Here is a 20,453-nt window from a genome sequence, read left to right as displayed (position 1 = left end):
ACCAACCACGTCTGCTGGAAGTTTGTTCCAAGGATCTACTACTCTTTCAGTGAAATAATATTTTCTCACGTTGCTTTTGATCTTTCCCCCAACTAACTTCAGATTGTGTCCCCTTGTTCTTGTGTTCACTTTCCTATGGAAAACACTTCCCTCCTGAACCTTATTTAACCCTTTAACATATTTAAATGTTTCAATCATGTCCCCCCTTCTCCTTCTGTCCTCCAGACTATACAGATTGAGTTCATTAAGTCTTTCCTGATAAACTTACAAACCATTTTCACCCTCCCCAGGCTTTAGGAAAGCCTCCGGAGAATGTGGAGGGCAAAAAACAGGCCCAACAGGCCTACCAGAAGTTAGGCCCATTGGGGCATTTTTTTGCCTGTCCAGGCTACAGGAGTCTGTTAGGCCCGTTGAGCCTGTTTTTCGCCATCCACAGACTCGGGAGACTTTCTTGAAGCCTGGGGAGGGCGAAAAATAGCCCAACGGACCTACTGGAAGTCCGGAGGTTTCAGTCTGCACGCATTTGCAGGAGGGCCAGTTGCATTATCGGTGTGGGTACATTGCATGCGCCTATGTCCTTTTGGCACCCGAACAGAAAAAGATTTGCCATCGCTGCCCTAGGGACTCCAGGCGGCTCAGAACAAAAAGTAAACCATATAAACAGTATTTATTTTTATTTATTTATTGTTAGAGTTGAAAGGGACCATGAAGGCCATCAAGTTCAACCCCCTGCCCAAGCAGGAACCCTATAGCACACCAGTCAAGTGGCAGTTCACTCTTCTCTTAAAAATGTCCAGAGTGTTGGAGTTCACAACGTCCGCTAGGTTGTTCCATTGGTTGATCGCTCTGACCGTCAGGAAGTTCGTCCTTATCTCCATGTTGAATCTCTCCTTGGTCAGCTTCCATCCGTTGTTCCTCGTCCGGCCCTCTGGTGCCCTGGAGAATAAAGTGATCCCCTCCTCTCTGTGACATCCCCTCATATACTTGTAGACTGCTATCATGTTCCCTCATATACTTGTAGACTGCTATCAGTATTAAAACCTCTAAAAAATAAATTTAAAAATAATTTAAATCCCACAGGTTTTTTTTTAAAGCCATATTCCTATTCAGAATATTCAAATATTCTGTTTTCCGTGATCAGCAACCAGAGACCGGAGGCACGAGGGAGCTCTTCCTCATGACTCTTGAACATGGAACCAACATTCTCCTGGGTGACCTTCCGTGTTGTTCAGCTGTATTTTTAGTAACACTGCTAATCCTCGTTACAGGAAGGACAGGTAGAGTTTCCATTCTATGCTAATGAGTGTGGTTGACTAATTGCAACCTGCCCTTTTCCAGATCTTACAAAGTGCAGTGCAGAAGCGCCTGCCTATTGTGTAGCCACATGGATACACTCTGTGTGTGTGGTCGTGTGTGTGTGTGTGTGGTCGTGTGTGTGTGTGTGTGTGTAATTACAATTGTACAGCCTCCCTTTCTCAGTTTCCAGCTTCTGTATTAGGAGAATTATAGAGCGTGCAGAGATGTACATGATGACGAGGTGGTTAAACAATCAAGAACTTCAGATCGTGCAGAATGCAGCTGCGAGAGCAATCATGGGCTTTCCCAAATATGCCCATGTTATACCAACACTCCGCAGTCTGCACTGGTTGCCGATCAATTTCCGGTCACAATTCAAAGTGTTGGTTATGACCTATAAAGCCCTTCATGGCACCGAACCAGATTATCTCAGGGACCGTCTTCTGCTGCACGAATCCCAGCGACCAGTTAGGTCCCACAGAGTTGGTCTTCCCCGGGTCCCGTCAACTAAACAATGCCGCTTGGCGGGACCCAGGGGAAAAGCCTTCTCTGTGGCGGCCCCGGCCCTCTGGAACCAACTCCCCCCAGATATCAGAGTTGCCCCCACCCTCCTTGCCTTTCGTAAACTACTTAAAACCCATCTCTGCCGCCAGGCATGGGGGAATTGAGATACTCTTTCCCCCTAGGCCTTTACAATTTTAATCACGGTATGTCTGTGTGTATGTTTGGTTTTTATAATAATGTGTTTTTAATTGTTTTTAGTATTGGATTATTATTGTATGCTGTCTTGTTATTGCTGTTAGCCGCCCCGAGTCTCCGGAGAGGGGCGGCATACAAATCCAATAAATAATAATAATAAAGAAGAATCAGACTTTTATAAAACTTGGGAGAGGATTTATATATGGTTGAATAAAAAGAATAGTAAATGAATTGAATAAAAAGAATATATACATGAATTTACTTCTTAGCAATGCCTTAATATATAAGAAATCTGAACATAATTTTTGTATTGATATTATAAACTTTAGTTTTCTCTTTTCTGTACAGTGATCCCCCGCTCATTGCGAGGGTTCCGTTCCAGGAGCCCCCGCAACGAGCGGGTTTTCGCGAAGTAGCGATGCGGAAGTAAAAACACCTTCTGCGCATGTGCAGATGGTGTTTTTATTCCCACAGCGCTAGCGAGGAGCCGAAGATTGGGGGCGGCGCGGCTGTTTGCCGCCGGCATGGATGGCTTCCTAGCAGCCCCCCAAACCCGGGTTGGGGGTCCGGGGGGCGCTGGCTCTCGCCGCTTTCGAGCTGAATCCGGGAGCGAATTCGCTCCCGGATTCAGCTCGAAAGCGGCGAGAACGAACGGCAAGGAACGCCTTTTCCACGCCGTTCATTCTCGCCGCTTTCGAGCTGAATCCGGGAGCGAATTCGCTCCCGGATTCAGCTCGAAAGCGGCGAGAACGAACGGCAAGGAACGCCTTTTCCACGCCGTTCATTCTCGCCGCTTTCGAGCTGAATCCGGGAGCGAATTCGCTCCCGGATTCAGCTCGAAAGCGGCGAGAACGAACGGCAAGGAACGCCTTTTCCACGCCGTTCATTCTCGCCGCTTTCGAGCTGAATCCGGGAGCGAATTCGCTCCCGGATTCAGCTCGAAAGCGGCGAGAACGAACGGCAAGGAACGCCTTTTCCACGCCGTTCATTCTCGCCGCTTTCGAGCTGAATCCGGGAGCGAATTCGCTCCCGGATTCAGCTCGAAAGCGGCGAGAACGAACGGCAAGGAACGCCTTTTCCACGCCGTTCATTCTCGCCGCTTTCGAGCTGAATCCAGGAGCGAATTCGCTCCCGGATTCAGCTCGAAAGCGGCGAGAACGAACGGCAAGGAACGCCTTTTCCACGCCGTTCATTCTCGCCGCTTTCGAGCTGAATCCAGGAGCGAATTCGCTCCCGGATTCAGCTCGAAAGCGGCGAGAACGAACGGCGTGGGCGGGCGAAGGGCGGGCGGCAGCGAGGAGTTTGCGTGGGCGGTGGGGAAACTCCTCGCTGACGCCAGCAAGAGGGGGAAGACTCAGGGAAGCCGCCCAGCAGCTGATCTCCCGGTTGCCATCTACGCATGCGTGTCCACGGGCACGCATGCGTAGATGGTATTTTGACTTCTGGGTTGAAAAATAGCGAAGTACCCTGTTCGCAATGGTTGGGGACGCAATAAACGGGGGATCACTGTATTAGGAAGACTCCTACTTTGAGCGGGGCAACTGTAGCCCCTGTATATGCTCAATGTTCGTCTGTTTTTTTTGTCTTTTTATGAAAAATCAATAAAATATATTTTTTTTAAAAAAGGAGTAGTAAATACTGCACATTCTAGGGCACAATTTTGCCCATAGTGTGTTATCCTGGAAACTTTTTTGATTCACATGCGAAAAGGGTGTGTGTGTGTGTGTATGTGTGTGTGCTACCTTGTGTGCATGTGCCCTACCTCTTCCCTCCACACCACACCTGCGCACCCCCACACATGTGGACCCCCCCCACACACACACACATACATGCTGTCCCCCTCCTGCATGCGCACAGGCCTTTCTAAACCCTGGTAGGTGAAAAAAGTGCCCAAACAAGCAAACAGGAAGTTCGGGAAAATGCACTTCCCGTTTGCGTTTGTGCTGTTTTTTGCACTCCAGGGGGTTCAGGGAAGCTTCCAGAAGCTCCGAAGTGCAAAAAACAGCACAACAGGTGTTCAGCAGGGCTCTATGGTATGAGCCTCCCGAAAATTCAAGGGTAAAAAATTCACACACATACACAAACACACTTGAAAATTCAAAAACAATGTTTTTTATCACAAAATTCAAAAGAAACAAAGCACCCTTTTTGTATTGCAAAGAGCACTCTTCCCAAAACAAACGTGTAGGCTGTAAAAACCCCTTAAACAGTCCTTAAGTACTTAGCTAGCAGCTGTGAAGAAACGTCACAGCCCTCCTTCTTCCACGAGTTGAAACACACACGCTTTGCTCTGCCTTGGTTTCAAAATCTTGAAAAATTAACAGAGGTCTGAAACAGCAAGTCACGGTCCAAACCAGTATGATCAGATAATCTCCACACTGCGAGGCCAGCACGCTGTCAATTTAACAGCAGCCCTAATTACTTAAACCCCACCCAACCACAGGTGGACTCAATTATCTCCTATAATACTTTTGAAGCTGTTCACTCCTATGTATAGCTCTACGCAAGCGTGGGTCTATCATTATTTCCTCATCCGAATCTAAGGAAGATAAGGATGATTGACTTCTTCCTGGGCTGTCTTCCAAGCCCCCCTCCTTCATCTCACCACCACTTCCTTCTGCAGAGGACAATTCACCATCTGACTCTGTCAGCAGCAAAACAGGCCTATGACATGTTGATGTTTCCGCAGCATCCACCTCCTCAGTTCTTGGGGAAGGAGCTGGGCCAGAGCTAACCACAACATCAGGCAGACCAGAAGTTTGGAAAATGCACTTCCAGTTTGCCCTTTGTGCTGTTTTTTGCACTCTGGGGGTTCAGGAAGCTTCCCTAAACCCTCCAGAGTGCAAAAACCCCCAGCACAACGGCAAACAGGAAGTGTGTTCCTCTGAACTTCTGATTTTTTTTTGCCTCCGGGGCTTCAAGGAAGCTTCCAGGGGACAAAAAGACCAAAAATTAGCTGGCCAGCACACATGCATGCTGGAGCTGAAATATGGCAAAGTCTTGCTACCTGTGCCATAGGTTCACCATTATGGATATAAAGTCTTAGTAAGAGTATTAGAGTAGCAGTAGAATACTGCATCCAGTTTTCGTCACTACACTATAAAAAAAAGATGTTGAGACTCTAGAAAGAGTGCAGAGAAGAGCAACAAAGATGATTAAGGCACTGAAAGCTAAAACCATATGATAAACGGTTGCAAGAACCACCCAGGTCCAGGTTGTCCAAAAGTGCTTTTTTCCCCCAGAGATAACTGGACTTTCTGGTTTTTATTTGAAGACATTTCACTTTTCATTGAAGAAGTTTATTAAGCTCTCGCAGCTAAATTGCCACGGATGGTTGCAAGATGTGGAAAAATTAAGTGATCGGGGTTCCACTCATTTTTAATTTCTTTAAAAAGTTTACTTTTATTTAAATTTAAAAAATTAAATTGAAAATTAAAAGAAAATTTAATTTCTTTTAAAACTCACAATAAGTCAGTGTTGCAATATTCACAATAATTAATCTATTAACAGTAGATCAGTACACAATGTCACTCTAATCCAGTGATTTTCAACCTTTTTTGAGCCGCGGCACATTTTTTACATTTACGAAACCCTGGGGCACATTGAGCGGGGGGGGGGAGGGGGCTGCTAAAAAAAGTTTGGACAAAAAAATTCTCTCTCTCTCTCTTCCCCCCCTTCACTCTATTTCTTTCTCCCTCCCTCTTTCTCTCCCTTCCTTCCTCTTTCTTTCTCTCTCTCTCCATCCCTCTTTCTTTCTCTTCCTTCCTCTCTTTTTTGCTCTCTCTCTCCCTCCCTCCCTCTATGTCTTTCTCTCTCTCTCTCCTTCCCTCCGTCTCTTGCTTTCTTTGTCTCTCTTTCTCTCTCTTTCTTTCTCTTGTTCTTTCTCTCTCACTTGCTTTCTTTCTCTCTCTTGTTCTCTTTCTCTCTCTCTCTCTCTCGCTCTTTCTCTCTTGCTTTCTTTCTCTCTCTTGCTTTCTCTCTCTCTTGCTTTCTTTCTCTCTCTTGCTTTCTCTCTCTCTTGCTTTCTCTCTCTCTCTTGCTTTCTCTCTCTCTTGCTTTCTTTCTCTCTCTTGCTTTCTCTCTCTCTTGCTTTCTTTCTCTCTCTTGCTTTCTTTCTCTCTGAGCTTCGCGGCACACCTGACCAGGTCTCGCGGCACACTAGTGTGCCGCGGCACACTGGTTGAAAAACACTGCTCTAATCAATTAAAATAATTAAATTCCAATTAACTTTTTATATTCTAGTAAATCAATCTAGACTATTAATTAATTAACAAACAACCAATTAATTAACAATCAGTTAATTAAATATTGCTAATTATGGTAAGTAATTGATTAGGCAATAATTAATCATATGGACAATCAATTAATTGAGCATTGCTAATCAGGTAATTAATACATCAGTAATATTTTAAAATTAATCAATTATGATTAATTAATCTGTTAACAATGTAACTCTAATCAATTAATATCAATTAAAATAGTTAAACACTGTCAAACTATTTACTAAATCTGCACTACTATTACTACTAGTTTTTTCTCATCATTCTTATCACCCATTTCCTCCCACTTATGACTGTATGACTGTAACTTGTTGCTTGTATCCTTACGATTATTAATACTGATTGTTTCCTCATTGCTCATTTGACCCCTATGACAATCATTAAGTGTTGTACCTCATGATACTTGACAAATGTATATTTTCTTTTATGTACACTGAGAGCATCTGCACCAAAGACAAATTCCTTTTGCACTTGGTCAATAAAGAATTCTAGTCTAGTCCAGTCCAATCCAGTCCATTCTAAATTCTAATTAATTATTTAAATTCTAAAAAGTCAATCTAGACTATTATTTCACTATTAACTATTAATTAACTAGACAATAATTAATCAGCTGGACAATCAATGAGGCATTATTCTATTCTATTCTATTTACTGATCTCAGTTGAGAAACTTTAATTTAAAGCCTTCACTCTAAGCAGAAAATATACACAGGAAAGGCAGCATTTAAAAATTTATATTGAAGTATATGATTTATGATCCACTTAACAAGCTTCGCTAGATCACAATCCTATCACCTTCTTTGCACAGATTGTGGGTGTGCTAGACAAGCCCAGACAGAGATACAGTGCTCAAAATTAAATTATTCACCAAGATCAATTGTAGCTGTTCCTTACCTCCTTCGGTAAAGTTGTTTCCTTCGCGAACGTCCTTCCCGCCACAGCAAAAGTACTCCACATTAACTCCATGCTTCCTTTCCCTCCTGAAGTTGAGGCATTGTGGTGGGACATTAGCAACGGGTGTGAACAGGGCTGTGTTTTGGGCTCAAGGTGGTTTACCCACCGGTAAAATACAACAGCTACCTGCAGTCTTGTCTATGGAGTAAGATCGGAGATGGGGAAAACCCAAACACGCTCCCTGCTTATAATTTCCTGCAACCTCTTGGATAATGCCAAAAACTTCGTCACAGAGAAATGGGAATGAGATGCACGTCCCAACCGAAACTGTTGGAAGTCATACAAAAGGGAGGAAGAGTAGAATAGAGAATAAAGAATAGAAAATTAGAATAGAGTAGAGTAGAATAGAATAGAGTAGAATAGAGAATAAAGAATAGAAAATTAGAATAGAATAGAGTAGAATAGAATAGAGAATAAAGAATAGAAAATTAGAATAGAATAGAATTCTTTATTGGCCAAGTGTGATTGGACAAACAAGGAATTTGTCTTGGAACATATGCTGTCAGTGTACACGTCAAAAATCATAAGGTACAACACTTAATGATTGTCATAGGGGTCAAATAAGCAATGAGGAAATGAGGAAATAATCAATATTAATAAAAATCTTATTTAGAGTCATCGGCAAACAGGCAAACCTTCCCTACAAAACCTTCCCCTATGTCAGTGTTTCCCAACCTTTTTTGAGCCACGGCACATTTTTCATATTTTCATAAATGGGAGGAAATGGGTGATAGGAATGATGAGAAAAAACTAGTGGAAATAGTAGTGTAGACTTAGTAAACAGTTTGACAGTGTTGAGGGAATTATGGCATTTGGGGGGGGGGACACTGTTCTTGTGTCTAGTTGTATTGTTGTTCAGTGCTCTGTAGTGACATTTTGAGGGTAGGAGTTTAAACAGTTTATGTCCAGGATGTGAGGGGTCAGTAAATAGAACAGAACAGAACAGAATTCTTTATTGGCCAAATGTGATTGGACACACAAGGAATTTGTCTTTGGTGCAGATGCTCTCAGAGTACATAAAAGGCAAGACACGTTTGTCAAGAATCATGAGGTACAACACAATATTGTCATAGGGTTCAGATAAGCCATCAGGAAACAATATTAATATAAATCGTAAGGGTACAAGCAACAGGTTACAGTCATACACTCATAAATGGGTGGAGATGGGTGATAGGAATGATGAGAAAAGACTAAGAGTAATAGTAATGCAGCCTTAGTGAATAGTAGTGACGGAAATATTGACAGTGATGAGGTAAATATTTGTTTAGCAGTGATGGCGTTCGAGGAAAAACTGTTTTTTGTATCTAATTGTCTTGGTGTGCAATGCTCTATAGTGCCATTTTGAGGGTATAATGGATATAATGGTTAGAATTCCTGTATGAACCAAAGGGTCCGTTTCATTCTTGGTTGTGTGTTTGTGTGGGTTTTCATCACCTTTCTTCAGTGATATTGGCTAAGAGGATGTTGTTTAATAATATTAAAGGTATAATTGCAGGATGTAACTTGTTCCAAATCAAGCCACCCTTTTGCACTTGACCGTTTGCAGCAGTGCAACATTGATCAAAATCCAGATGTTTGACAACTGAGCGAGTTATTTATTTATTTATTTATTTATTCATTCATTCATTCATTCATTCATTCATTCATTCATTCGATTTGTATGCCGCCCCTCTCCGTAGACTCGGGGCAGCTCACAACATACAATAGAACAATTCATAACAAATCTAATAAATTTAAAAAACATTAAAAGACCCCATTATTAAACCAGACATACACACAGACATACCATACATAAATTGTATAGGCCCGGGGGAGGGGGGAATGCCTCAATTCCCCCATGCCTGACGGCAGAGGTGAGTTTTAAGGAGTTTACGGAAAGCAAGGAGGGTGGGGGCAATTCTAATCTCCGGGGGAGCTGGTTCCAGAGAGTCGGGGCCGCCACAGAGAAGGCTCTTCCCCTGGGACCCGCCAGACGACATTGTTTAGCTGATGGGACCCGGAGAAGGCCCACTCTGTGGGACCTAATCGGTCACTGGGATTTGTGCGGCAGAAGGCGGCCCCAGAGATATTCTGGTCCGATGCCATGAAGGGCTTTATAGGTCATAACCAACATTTTGACAGTTATGACAGTTTCCTTATCCCAGGATCATGTCATAAGTCCCGCTGAGTCCCAAGGGATTGGGGGGCGTATAAGTCAACTAAATTATATTAAATTAAATCCCCTTTTTCAGCCTTCTGACGAGCCAAGTCAAGGAGCAAAGCTGGATTCACTTTGCAACCGTGTTTTTATTTTATTTTATTTTATTTTATTTTATTTTATTTTATTTATTTTATTTATTTTATTTATTTTATTTATTTTATTTATTTTATTTTATTATTTTATTTTATTTTATTTATTTATTTTATTTTATTATTTATTTATTTATTTATTTATTTATTTATTTATTTGTTTATTAGATTTGTATGATGCCACTTTCCTAGGATTCGGAGAGGCTCACAACAAAAACAATACAAATCCAACAACTGCAGTGATTCACTTAGGAAGAAAACTTTTAGGCTGAATCCTGGACCTGAGGATTCAAGGACTTACTGTATTTGAAGCCAACCTTCCATTGTTTTACCACATGCCAAAACATGGGAGTATGTTTCAGTAGTGAGTTCTAAAACCTGTTGCTACCGTTTAGCCTGCATTGACGGGAGATGTAGGCGGAGCCTCCTGCTGCCGGTGCTACCAGTTTGCAGAACTGGGCTGAACTGGGAGCAACCGACTGCTGGTATATTATCTTTTCGCTGGTATATTATCTTTTTCTTTTTCTCTATTATATATAGTTTGATTTGTTTTTTTTTAAAGGTTTAAAATATTTTATTGAAAACATATACAGTATCAAAATTGCAGTATACAAATCGAACAACTTTAACAGGAAAAAAAACCCTGCACAAGCAACCAACACAAAAAGAGGGGGGGAGAAAGGAGGAAGGGGGGAAAAAAGAAAAATTTTAAAAAATAGAAATAAGAGGAAAGGAAGGAAAGGAAGGAAGGAAGGTAGGAAGGAAGGAAGGAAGGAAGGTAGGAAGGCAGGAAAGGAAGGAAGGAAAGGAAGGAAGGAAGGAAAGGAAGGTAGGAAGGCAGGAAAGGAAGGAAGGAAAGGAAGGAAGGAAGGAAAGGAAGGAAGGAAGGAAAGGAAGGAAGGAAGGAAGGAAAGAAGGAAGGTAGGAAGGAAGGTAGGAAGGAAGGAAGGAAGGTAGGAAGGTAGGAAGGAAGGAAAGGAAGGAAGGAAGGGAAGGAAGGAAGGAAGGAAAGGAAGGAAGGAAGGAAGGAAAGGAAGGAAGGAAAGAAAGAAAGAAAGAAAGAAAGAAAGAAAGAAAGAAAGAAAGAACGACAGAACTTGCTTGCCAGCACATGGAAATGGGTCTCTTAATGCTTTGCAGGGTGAGTTAATGACAAGATATTTTTTCCTCCACTGCTGACTCTGTTAACCTTTTGCGATTTCATGCGTCATGTGCTCATTTCTGAAGCACATTTATTTATTTATTTATTTATTACTTAGATTTGTATGCCGCCCCTCTCCGAAGACTCGGGGCGGCTCACAACATGTAAAAAACAAATCATAAGCAATCAGACAAATTTAAAATATTTAAATATTTAAAAAACCCCATATGCTAACAGTCACACACACAAACATACCATGCATAAATTAAACGTGCCCAGGGGGAGATGTTTCAGTTCCCCCATGCCTGACGGCAAAGGTGGGTTTTAAGGAGTTTACGGAAGGCAGGAAGAGTAGGGGCAGTTCTAATCTCCGGGGGGAGTTGGTTCCAGAGGGCCGGGGCCGCCACAGAGAAGGCTCTTCCCCTGGGGCCCGCCAACCGACATTGTTTAGTTGACGGGACCCGGAGAAGGCCCACTCTGTGGGACCTAATCGGTCGCTGGGATTCGTGCGGCAGGAGGCGGTCTCGGAGATATTCTGGTCCGATGCCATGAAGGGCTTTAAAGGTCATAACCAACACTTTGAATTGTGACCGGAAATTGATCGGCAACCAATGCAGACTGCGGAGTGATGGTGAAACATGGGCATACCTAGGTAGGCCCATGACTGCTCTCGCAGCTGCATTTTGCACGATCTGAAGTTTCCGAACACTTTTCAAAGGTAGCCCCATGTAGAGAGCATTACAGTAGTCGAACCTCGAGGTGATGAGGGCATGAGTGACTGTGAGCAATGAGTCCCGGTCCAGATAGGGCCGCAACTGGTGCACCAGGCGAACCTGGGCAAACGCCCCCCTCGCCACAGCTGAAAGATGTTGTTCTAATGTGAGCTGTGGATCGAGGAGGACGCCCAAGTTGCGGACCCTCTCCGAGGGGGTCAATAATTCCCCCCCCAGGGTGATGGACGGACAGATGGGATTGTCCTTGGGAGGCAGAACCCACAGCCACTCCGTCTTATCCGGGTTGAGCTTGAGTCTGTTGACACCCATCCAGGCCCCAACAGCCTCCAGGCACCGGCACATCACTTCCACCGCTTCGTTGACTGGGCATGGGGTGGAGATGTAAAGCTGGGTATCATCCGCATATTGATGATACCTCACCCCATGTCCTTGGATGATCTCGCCCAGCGGTTTCATGTAGATGTTGAATAGCAGGGGGGAGAGGACCGACCCCTGAGGTACCCCACAAGGGAGAAACCTAGGAGTCGACCTCTGGCCCCCCACTAACACCGACTGCGACCGGCCAGAGAGGTAGGAAGAGAACCACTGAAGGACAGTGCCTCCCACTCCCAACCCCTCCAGCCGGTGCAGAAGGATACCATGGTCGATGGTATCGAAAGCCGCTGAGAGGTCAAGGAGCACCAGGACAGAGGATAAACCCCTGTCCCGGGCCCGCCAGAGATCATCCATCAACGCGACCAAAGCGGTTTCCGTGCCGTAACCGGCCCTGAAACCCGACTGCTGGGGACCTAGATAATCGGCTTCTTCCAAGGACCGCTGGAGCTGGAGTGCCACCACCTTCTCGACAACCTTCCCCATAAAGGGAAGGTTGGAGACTGGACGATAGTTGTTAAGTACGGCTGGGTCCAGGGAGGGCCTCTTGAGGAGGGGGCGCACAAGCGCTTCTTTATAGAGTGATGGAAAAACTCCCCTCCCCAAGGAAGCGTTGGTAATCTCCTGGGCCCAGCTCCGTGTCACCTCCCTGCTGGCCGAAACCAACCAGGAGGGACACGGATCCAGTAAACAGGTGGCGGAACTCACAGCTCCAATGGCCTTGTCCACTTCATCAGGTGTCACCAGATCAAACTCTTCCCAGACAGGTGGACAAGTACGTGCCCCAGTCACCTCGACTGACTCGTTGTCAGTCGACTCTGTTTTACAATTGGAGTCGAGGTCGGCCCGGATCTGAGCGACTTTATCAGCGAAAAACGTGTTAAACTCCTCGGCACTACTCTGCAAGGGCTCCCCAACTCCCCCCTGGTTAAGAAGGGAGCGGGTCACCCTAAACAGAGCGGCCGGGCGGGATTCCGCTGATGCAATCAAGGCGGCATGGTACGCGCATCTTGCCGCCTTGAGCGCCACTTTGTAAGTCTTAATAAAAGCTCTTACAAGTGTTCGATCGGATTCAGACCTACTCTTCCTCCATCGCTTCTCTAGACGTCTCTTTTGGCGTTTCAACTCCCGGAGCTCCTCGTTGAACCATGGGGCTCTACGGGGTCTAGCGCCATGGAGAGGTCGCAAAGGCGCAATCCGGTCAAGAGCCCCCGCTGCAGCCCTGTTCCAGGCCTCCGCGAGAGACTCCGCCGAACTGTGGACGAGTGCCTCTGGAATAACCCCAAGCGCCGTCTGAAAGCCCTCTGGGTCCATCAGGCGCCTGGGGCGGAACATCTTCATTGGTTCCGCCTCCCTGCGGGGGAGGATTGGAGCCAGGAAGTCAAGCCGTAGTAGGAAATGGTCTGACCATGACAAAGGCAACACTTCTAAGCCCCTTAGTCTCAGACCATTACTCAATTGCTCGGAAAGGAATACCATGTCAGGTGCGTGCCCTCCCTCGTGAGTCGGACCCTGAACTACTTGAGTCAGGTCCACGGCTGTCATGGTGGCCATGAACTCCTGTGCCAACCCAGAGGTTTCGCCGAGTGACGGCAGATTGAAGTCCCCCAAGACAATAAGTCTGGGGAACTCTACCGCCAACCCGGCTACCTCCTCGAGTAGCACAGGCAGGGCTTTTGACACGCAGCTGGGAGGCAGGTACGTGAGGAATAAGCCCACCTGAACTCCTAAGTCCAACTTCATCAAGAGAGACTCGCAACCCGCTATTTCCGGAGCAATGAGTCTACGCAGGCAAAGGCTCTCCCTGGCTACAATAGCCACTCCTCCCCCCCTCCCCTGGGGTCGCGGTTGATGCCATATCTGAAACCCGGCTGGGCAAATTTCAGAGAGAGGAACACCTCCCTCCGGGCCCAGCCAGGTTTCAGTAATACATGCCAGGTCGGCCTCCTCATCCAGGATCAAATCCCGGATGAGGAGAGCTTTATTAACCACCGACCTGGCATTCAACAGCAGCAACCTGAGCCCAGGGCCAGAGTTACACTCATCACCAGTACCCAAGGTTGGGCTCACAGAGCCAGAACAGGGGACCGTTATTAAGCAACGGTCCCTCGTTCCCCTGGAACGGCTAACTCTGTGGCCCCCGCCATATCTGCCTCTCCCCAGCAACACTGGAATATTCCGACCCTCTGCCACCCCAGAGATCGGTGCCCCTCCCTCTCCCGTCTCCCGGGCGTCAGGTGGGCCAAATCTATCATTCACACTACTATCAATCAACTCATCCATACTATAACCCCCCCACCCCCACCCACCCAGTCATACCAGTCATTCCATTCATACCCATAAGTATACGTATCCCAGTCACTCATTATATAAAACCCCAATTATGTTAAAACCAATTAAATTGATAGCAATATAAAATAGCAATTAAAAACAATATTAATATTAAAACACTATTAAAAAACTGAATAAAATAACAATAAAAATACAGAGAATACAAACATAGGTAATAATGAATAGTTCAATTCGCTTAGGAAATCCGGTCAGCAGCAACTAATAAAGTGCTAAAGTTCTCAAAGTGCCAAGTTTCCCAAAGTGTCAAGTTTTTCAAGTGCCAAGTTTTTCAAAGTGCCAAGTTCCTCAAAAGTGCCAATTTTCTCAAAGTGCCAAGTTCTCAGGGGCAGAGGTTATTCAAAAATCAGGGATCATTCAGCATCTCTCTCTCTCCCCCCCTTCCAGACTAGGGAGGGGGGCGTCCATGTCTGTAAAACTCTCCCACCACCAGACCTTGATCTACCAGTCCTCCTCCCTTGGTCTCCTTTCAATCTCCTCTCTCCTATTGCAATGGTCGGTCCTCCGTCCGCCAGGTCTTCTCCAGCGCCGAGCGCACCCACCTCACAGCTGCTCGGCGTCTCGGTCTGCCTGGCTGTCAAGTTCGCTCGCTCCACAGCGGCCGCCATCTTCCGAGCCCCAGCTGATCGAGGCTCCCAGCTCTCAACTCTCCCACAGCAAAACCAAGGAGAGGACGCCACACAGGAACCGGACACCGAGACAAGGAACTTCCAACTCACTAAACATGCACACAGGCGTTCAAACCAATTCAAAATCACCTATATTATTGTTGTTATCACCGTAGTCCAGCGGAGCAGCGGCATCCCTCCTTCATTCCCACTGCTCCGCCGGAACCGGAAAAGAAAAAGAAAAAAAAGAAAAAACCGCCAGCAGCCCCCTCCGGTCCTCAGCTGGGCAGGAGTCCTTGGGAGACGCCCAGGTCGCAGCGGCTCTCACCCGCCCCCACGCTGAGCGTTTTTAGATGGTCCTCGGCATTTCTGGCGTCTTGGGAGGTTTTAAATAGCCGCCAGCAGCCCCCTCCGGTCCTCAGCTGGGCAGGAGTCCTTGAGAGACGCCCAGGTCGCAGCGGCTCTCACCCGCCCCCACGCTGAGCGTTTTTAGATGGTCCTCGGCGTTTCTGGCGTCTTGGGAGGTTTTAAATAGCCGCCAGCAGCCCCCTCCGGTCCTCAGCTGGGCAGGAGTCCTTGGGAGACGCCCAGGTCGCAGCGGCTCTCACCCGCCCCCACGCTGAGCGTTTTTAGATGGTCCTCGGCGTTTCTGGCGTCTTGGGAGGTTTTAAATAGCCGCCAGCAGCCCCCTCCGGTCCTCAGCTGGGCAGGAGTCCTTGGGAGACGCCCAGGTCGCAGCGGCTCTCACCCGCCCCCACGCTGAGCGTTTTTAGATGGTCCTTTGCTCCCCAACTCCCCCCTGGTTAAGAAGGGAGCGGGTCTTTTGCTCATCAATGGACACCCTTGGAGATGACTTAGATGGGAAAGGAGGAATAGCACAGCTGTCCTGAATCACTTGCTGTCATGAAGCCCTAAATTTGCAACTGAAATAGGCAGGATTTCAGACCAGGGGGTGGATTCCCCCCAGTTCTGCCGCACGAATCCCAGCGACCCATTAGGTCCCACAGAGTTGGTCTTCTCCGGGTCCCGTCAACTAAACAATGTTGTTTGGCGGGACCCAGGGGAAGAGCCTTCTCTGTGGCGGCCCCGGCCCTCTGGAATCAACTCCCCCTGGAGATCAGAATCGCCCCCACCCTCCTCGCCTTTCGTAAGCTCCTTAAAACCCACCTCTGCCGTCAGGCATGGGGGAACTGAGATATTCTTTCCCCCTAGGCCTCTACAATTTATGCATGGTATGTCTGTATGTATGTCTGGTTTTATAATAAGGGTTTTTTAGTTGTTTTAGTATTGGATTGTCACATGCTGTTTTTATCACTGTTGTTAGCCGCCCCGAGTCCACGGAGAGGGGCGGCATACAATCCAATAAGTAAGTAAGTAAGTAAGTAAGTAAGTAAGTAAGTAAGTAAGTAAGTAAGTAAGTTCAGACAAGATTGCCTGAACCGTTAGCGATCCACTGCTAGTGACGTGACAATGATGTCACGGATCAGGTTCTATCCAGTGCTGGTCTGTGGATGCTGCCGGGGGCAGATTCGCATTCCCGCTAACGCTGCACTACACCCACCGCTTTACTTCTGCCTGCTTGCGCGCATACCCAGTGTGTTACTTCTGCGTATACGCAGAAGCAAAAAGTCACTGATCACTGAGATTTCAGCGGTTTGCTTCCGCACATGCGTAGAAGCAAAGAATCACCAATCTCTCTCATGCGCGCATCCAGCAAGATTTTGCTTCCTGCGCATGCACAGAAGCAAAACCACGCATGCAGAATAGAAGCTGCGCACGCAGCCCAACGTTCGTTACCAATGTGCCATCCTCATCCGTAGTGGTAGCAACCCGATACTGGCGCCGCCATCTTTTAGAATCTTCAGTGAATTTTTCCATCTTTGGATGGCTTTTCCTTTTCCATTTGAAAAAAGCCCGTCCGCGGGTAAATCCTGAGCTTTAACGCGGCCGCGAGAGCTGTCGTGGGGCTTCCCAGATTCGCCCATGTATCTACAACACTCCGTGTCCTGCATTGGCTGCCGATCAGTTTCCGGTCACAATTCAAAGTGTTGGTCATGACCTTTAAAGCCCTACATGGCATTGGACCAGAGTACCTCTGGAACCGTCTGCTACCGCACGAATCCCAGCGGCCAATAAGGTCCCACAGAGTTGGCCTTCTCCGGGTCCCATTGACTAAACAATGTCGTCTGGCGGGACCCCGGGGAAGAGCCTTCTCTGTGGCGGCCCTGCCCCTCTGGAATCAACTCCCCTGGGAGATTAGAACTGCTCCCACCCTCCTTATCTTCAGTAAACTACTTAAGACCCAGCTATACCGCCAGGCATGAGGGATTTGAGACATCTTTCCCCCAGGCTTATTATAATTTATGTTTGGTATGTATGTGCTGTTTGGTTTTTAATTATGATAGGGTTTTTAGTTTTTTAATATTAGATTTGTGCCATTATAATATTGTTTTTATCGTTGTTGTGAGCCGCCCCGAGTCTTCGGAGAGGGGCGGCATACAAATCTAATAAATTATTATTATTATTATTATTAATTTCTTCGCCCCGAAGCACAGCTGACCAGCTCCTCCGCTGTGTTTTGGGCTCTATTGGGCTATTGTTTGGTAGACGGGACCTGGGGAAGGCAACTCTGTGGGCCCTTATTGGCTGCTGGGAGGTGTGTAGCAGAAGGCGGTTCCATGGGTAGTCTAGTCCTAATCCATGTAGGGCTTTAAAGGTAATAACCAACACTTAGTCCAGTGTTTCTCAAATAGTGGGGCGGGCCCCCGGGGAGGCATTGCTACAAGTAGATTTTTTTTTTGCACCGAATAGTACACAGCACAAATTAGGAGCACCAGTTGCGGCCCTACTTGGACCAGGAGTCACTGCTCACAGTCACTCATGCCCTCATCACCTCGAGGCTCGACTACTGTAATGCTCTCTATGTGGGGCTACCTTTGAAGAGTGTTCGGAAATTTCAGATCGTGCAAAATGCAGCTGTGAGAGCAGTCATGGGCTTACCTAGGTATGCCCATGTTTCACCAACACTCCGCAGTCTGCATTGGTTGCCGATCAGTTTCCGGTCACAATTCAAAGTGTTGGTTATGACCCTTCATGGCATCGGGCCAGAATATCTCTGAGACCGCCTTCTGCCGCACGAATCCCAGCGACCGGTTAGGTCCCAGAGAGTTGGCCTTTCCTGGGTCCCGTCGACTAAACAATGTCGTCTGACGGGACCCAGGGGAAGAGCCTTCTCTGTGGTGGCCCCGACCCTTTGGAACCAGCTCCCCCCCGGAGATTAGAATTGCCCCCACCCTCCTCATCTTTCGTAAACTTCTTAAAACCCACCTCTGCCGCCAGGCATGGGGGAACTGAGACATCTCCCTCGGGCCTATACAGTTTATGCATGGTATGTTTGTGTGTATGTTTTCTTTTTAATAAGGGGTTTTTAAATGACTTTTAATTATTAGATTTGTTTTATATTGTGTTATTATTGTTTTGAGCCGCCCCAAGTCTACGGAGAGGGGCGGCATACAAATCTAATAAATAATTGAATTGAATGAAGTGCATATAACAAACCCTTAAGAGACACCCTGGAAAAATATTTAACAGGATTGAAGAGATAGGCGGAGATAATGAGACAAATCCAAGTCTCCTGAAAGCTAAGACAAGGAAGTATGACAAAGGGTATGTAGCACTTGGCTTCAATGTGACTACAGTTAGATGTGAGGAAAAACCGATATGTCTACTGTGTGTAAAAATGTTGGCACCGGACAGCATGAAGCCATAATAAATTAAGGCATCACTTAAACACATTACAACTCAATCATGCTGATAAGCCACGGGTTTTTGCAGTGGAAACTTGGCGAATATTGCAATCATCCCGCCAAAAGATCGAGGAGGGGGGCACGAAATGTTTACTTCCTGGAAGGGGGGGGCGTAACAGAAAAAAATTGAGAAACACTGACTTAGTCCAAACTCCTGATCAAGCAGGAGACACCTTAGATCACAATGATGAAACACCCCCAACTTCCGCTGATTAATTTCTTCCAGATTTTAGGTTGGATCTCACCTTGATTAGTGTTATATCCATGATGTAGGAATGGCAAGCAGGATGCTTGGCTGCATAGCTAGAGGTATAACAAGCAGGAAGAGGGAGATTGTGATCCCCTTATACAGAGCGCTGGTGAGACCACATTTGGAATACTGTGTTCAGTTCTGGAGATCTCACCTACAAAAAGATATTGACAAAATTGAACGGGTCCAAAGACGGGCTACAAGAATGGTGGGAGGTCTTAAGCATAAAACGTATCAGGAAAGACTTAATGAACTCAATCTGTATAGTCTGGAGGACAGAAGGAAAAGGGGGGACATGATCGAAACATTTAAATATGTTAAAGGGTTAAATAGGGTTCAGGAGGGAAGTGTTTTTAACAGGAAAGTGAACACAAGAACAAGGGGACACAATATGAAGTTAGTTGGGGGAAAGATCAAAGGCAACATGAGAAAATATTATTTGACTGAAAGAGTAGTAGATCCTTGGAACAAACTTCCAGCAGACGTGGTTGGTAAATCCACAGTAACCGAATTTAAACATGCCTGGGATAAACATATATCCATTGTAAGATAAAATACAGGAAATAGTAAAAGGGCAGACTAGATGGACCATGAGGTCTTTTTCTGCCGTCAGTCTTCTATGTTTCTATGTCTTAGAAACATAGAAACATAGAAGACTGACAGCAGAAAAAGACCTCATGGTCCATCTAGTCTGCCCTTATACTATTTCCTGTATTTTATCTTACAATGGATATATGTTTATCCCAGGCATGTTTAAATTCGGTTACTGTGGATTTACCAACCACGTCTGCTGGAAGTTTGTTCCAAGGATCTACTACTCTTTCAGTAAAATAATATTTTCTCATGTTGCCTTTGATCTTTCCCCCAACTAACTTCAGATTGTGTCCCCTTGTTCTTGTGTTCACTTTCCTATTAAAAACACTTCCCTCCTGAACCCTATTTAACCCTTTAACATATTTAAATGTTTCGATCATGTCCCCCCTTTTCCTTCTGTCCTCCAGACTATACAGATTGAGTTCATGAAGTCTTTCCTGATACGTTTTATACTTAAGACCTTCCACCATTCTTGTAGCCCGTCTTTGGACCCGTTCAATTTTGTCAATATCTTTTTGTAGGTGAGGTCTCCAGAACTGAACACAGTACTCCAAATGTGGTCTCACCAGCGCTCTATATAAGGGGATCACAATCTCCCTCTTCCTGCTTGTTATACCTCTAGCTATGCAGCCAAGCATCCTACTTGCCTTTCCTACCGCCCGACCACACTGCTCACCCATTTTGAGACTGTCAGAAATCACTACCCCTAAATCCTTCTCTTCTGAAGTTTTTGCTAACACAGAACTGCCAATGTAATACTCAGATTGAGGATTCCTTTTCCCCAAGTGCATTATTTTACATTTGGAAACATTAAACTGCAGTTTCCATTGCTTTGACCAATTATCTAGTAACGCTAAATCATTTACCATATTACAGACCCCTCCAGGAAGTGCAACCCTATTGCACACTTTAGAGTCTTCGGCAAATAGGCAAACCTTCCCTACCAAACCTTCCCCTATGTCACTCACAAACATATTAAAAAGAATAGGACCCAGAACAGACCCTTGTGGCACACCGCTTGTAACCTGTCTCTTGTTCTACCCTCAGGTGCTTTGGAGAATAGCTTGACTCCTTCTTCTTTG

The sequence above is a fragment of the Erythrolamprus reginae genome, chromosome 2 (genome assembly GCF_031021105.1).
Source record: "Erythrolamprus reginae isolate rEryReg1 chromosome 2, rEryReg1.hap1, whole genome shotgun sequence".
In the NCBI taxonomy this organism is placed as follows: Eukaryota; Metazoa; Chordata; class Lepidosauria; order Squamata; family Dipsadidae; genus Erythrolamprus; species Erythrolamprus reginae.
The sequence above is the reverse complement of the archived record's forward strand: the minus strand, read 5'-3'. Positions refer to the sequence as shown.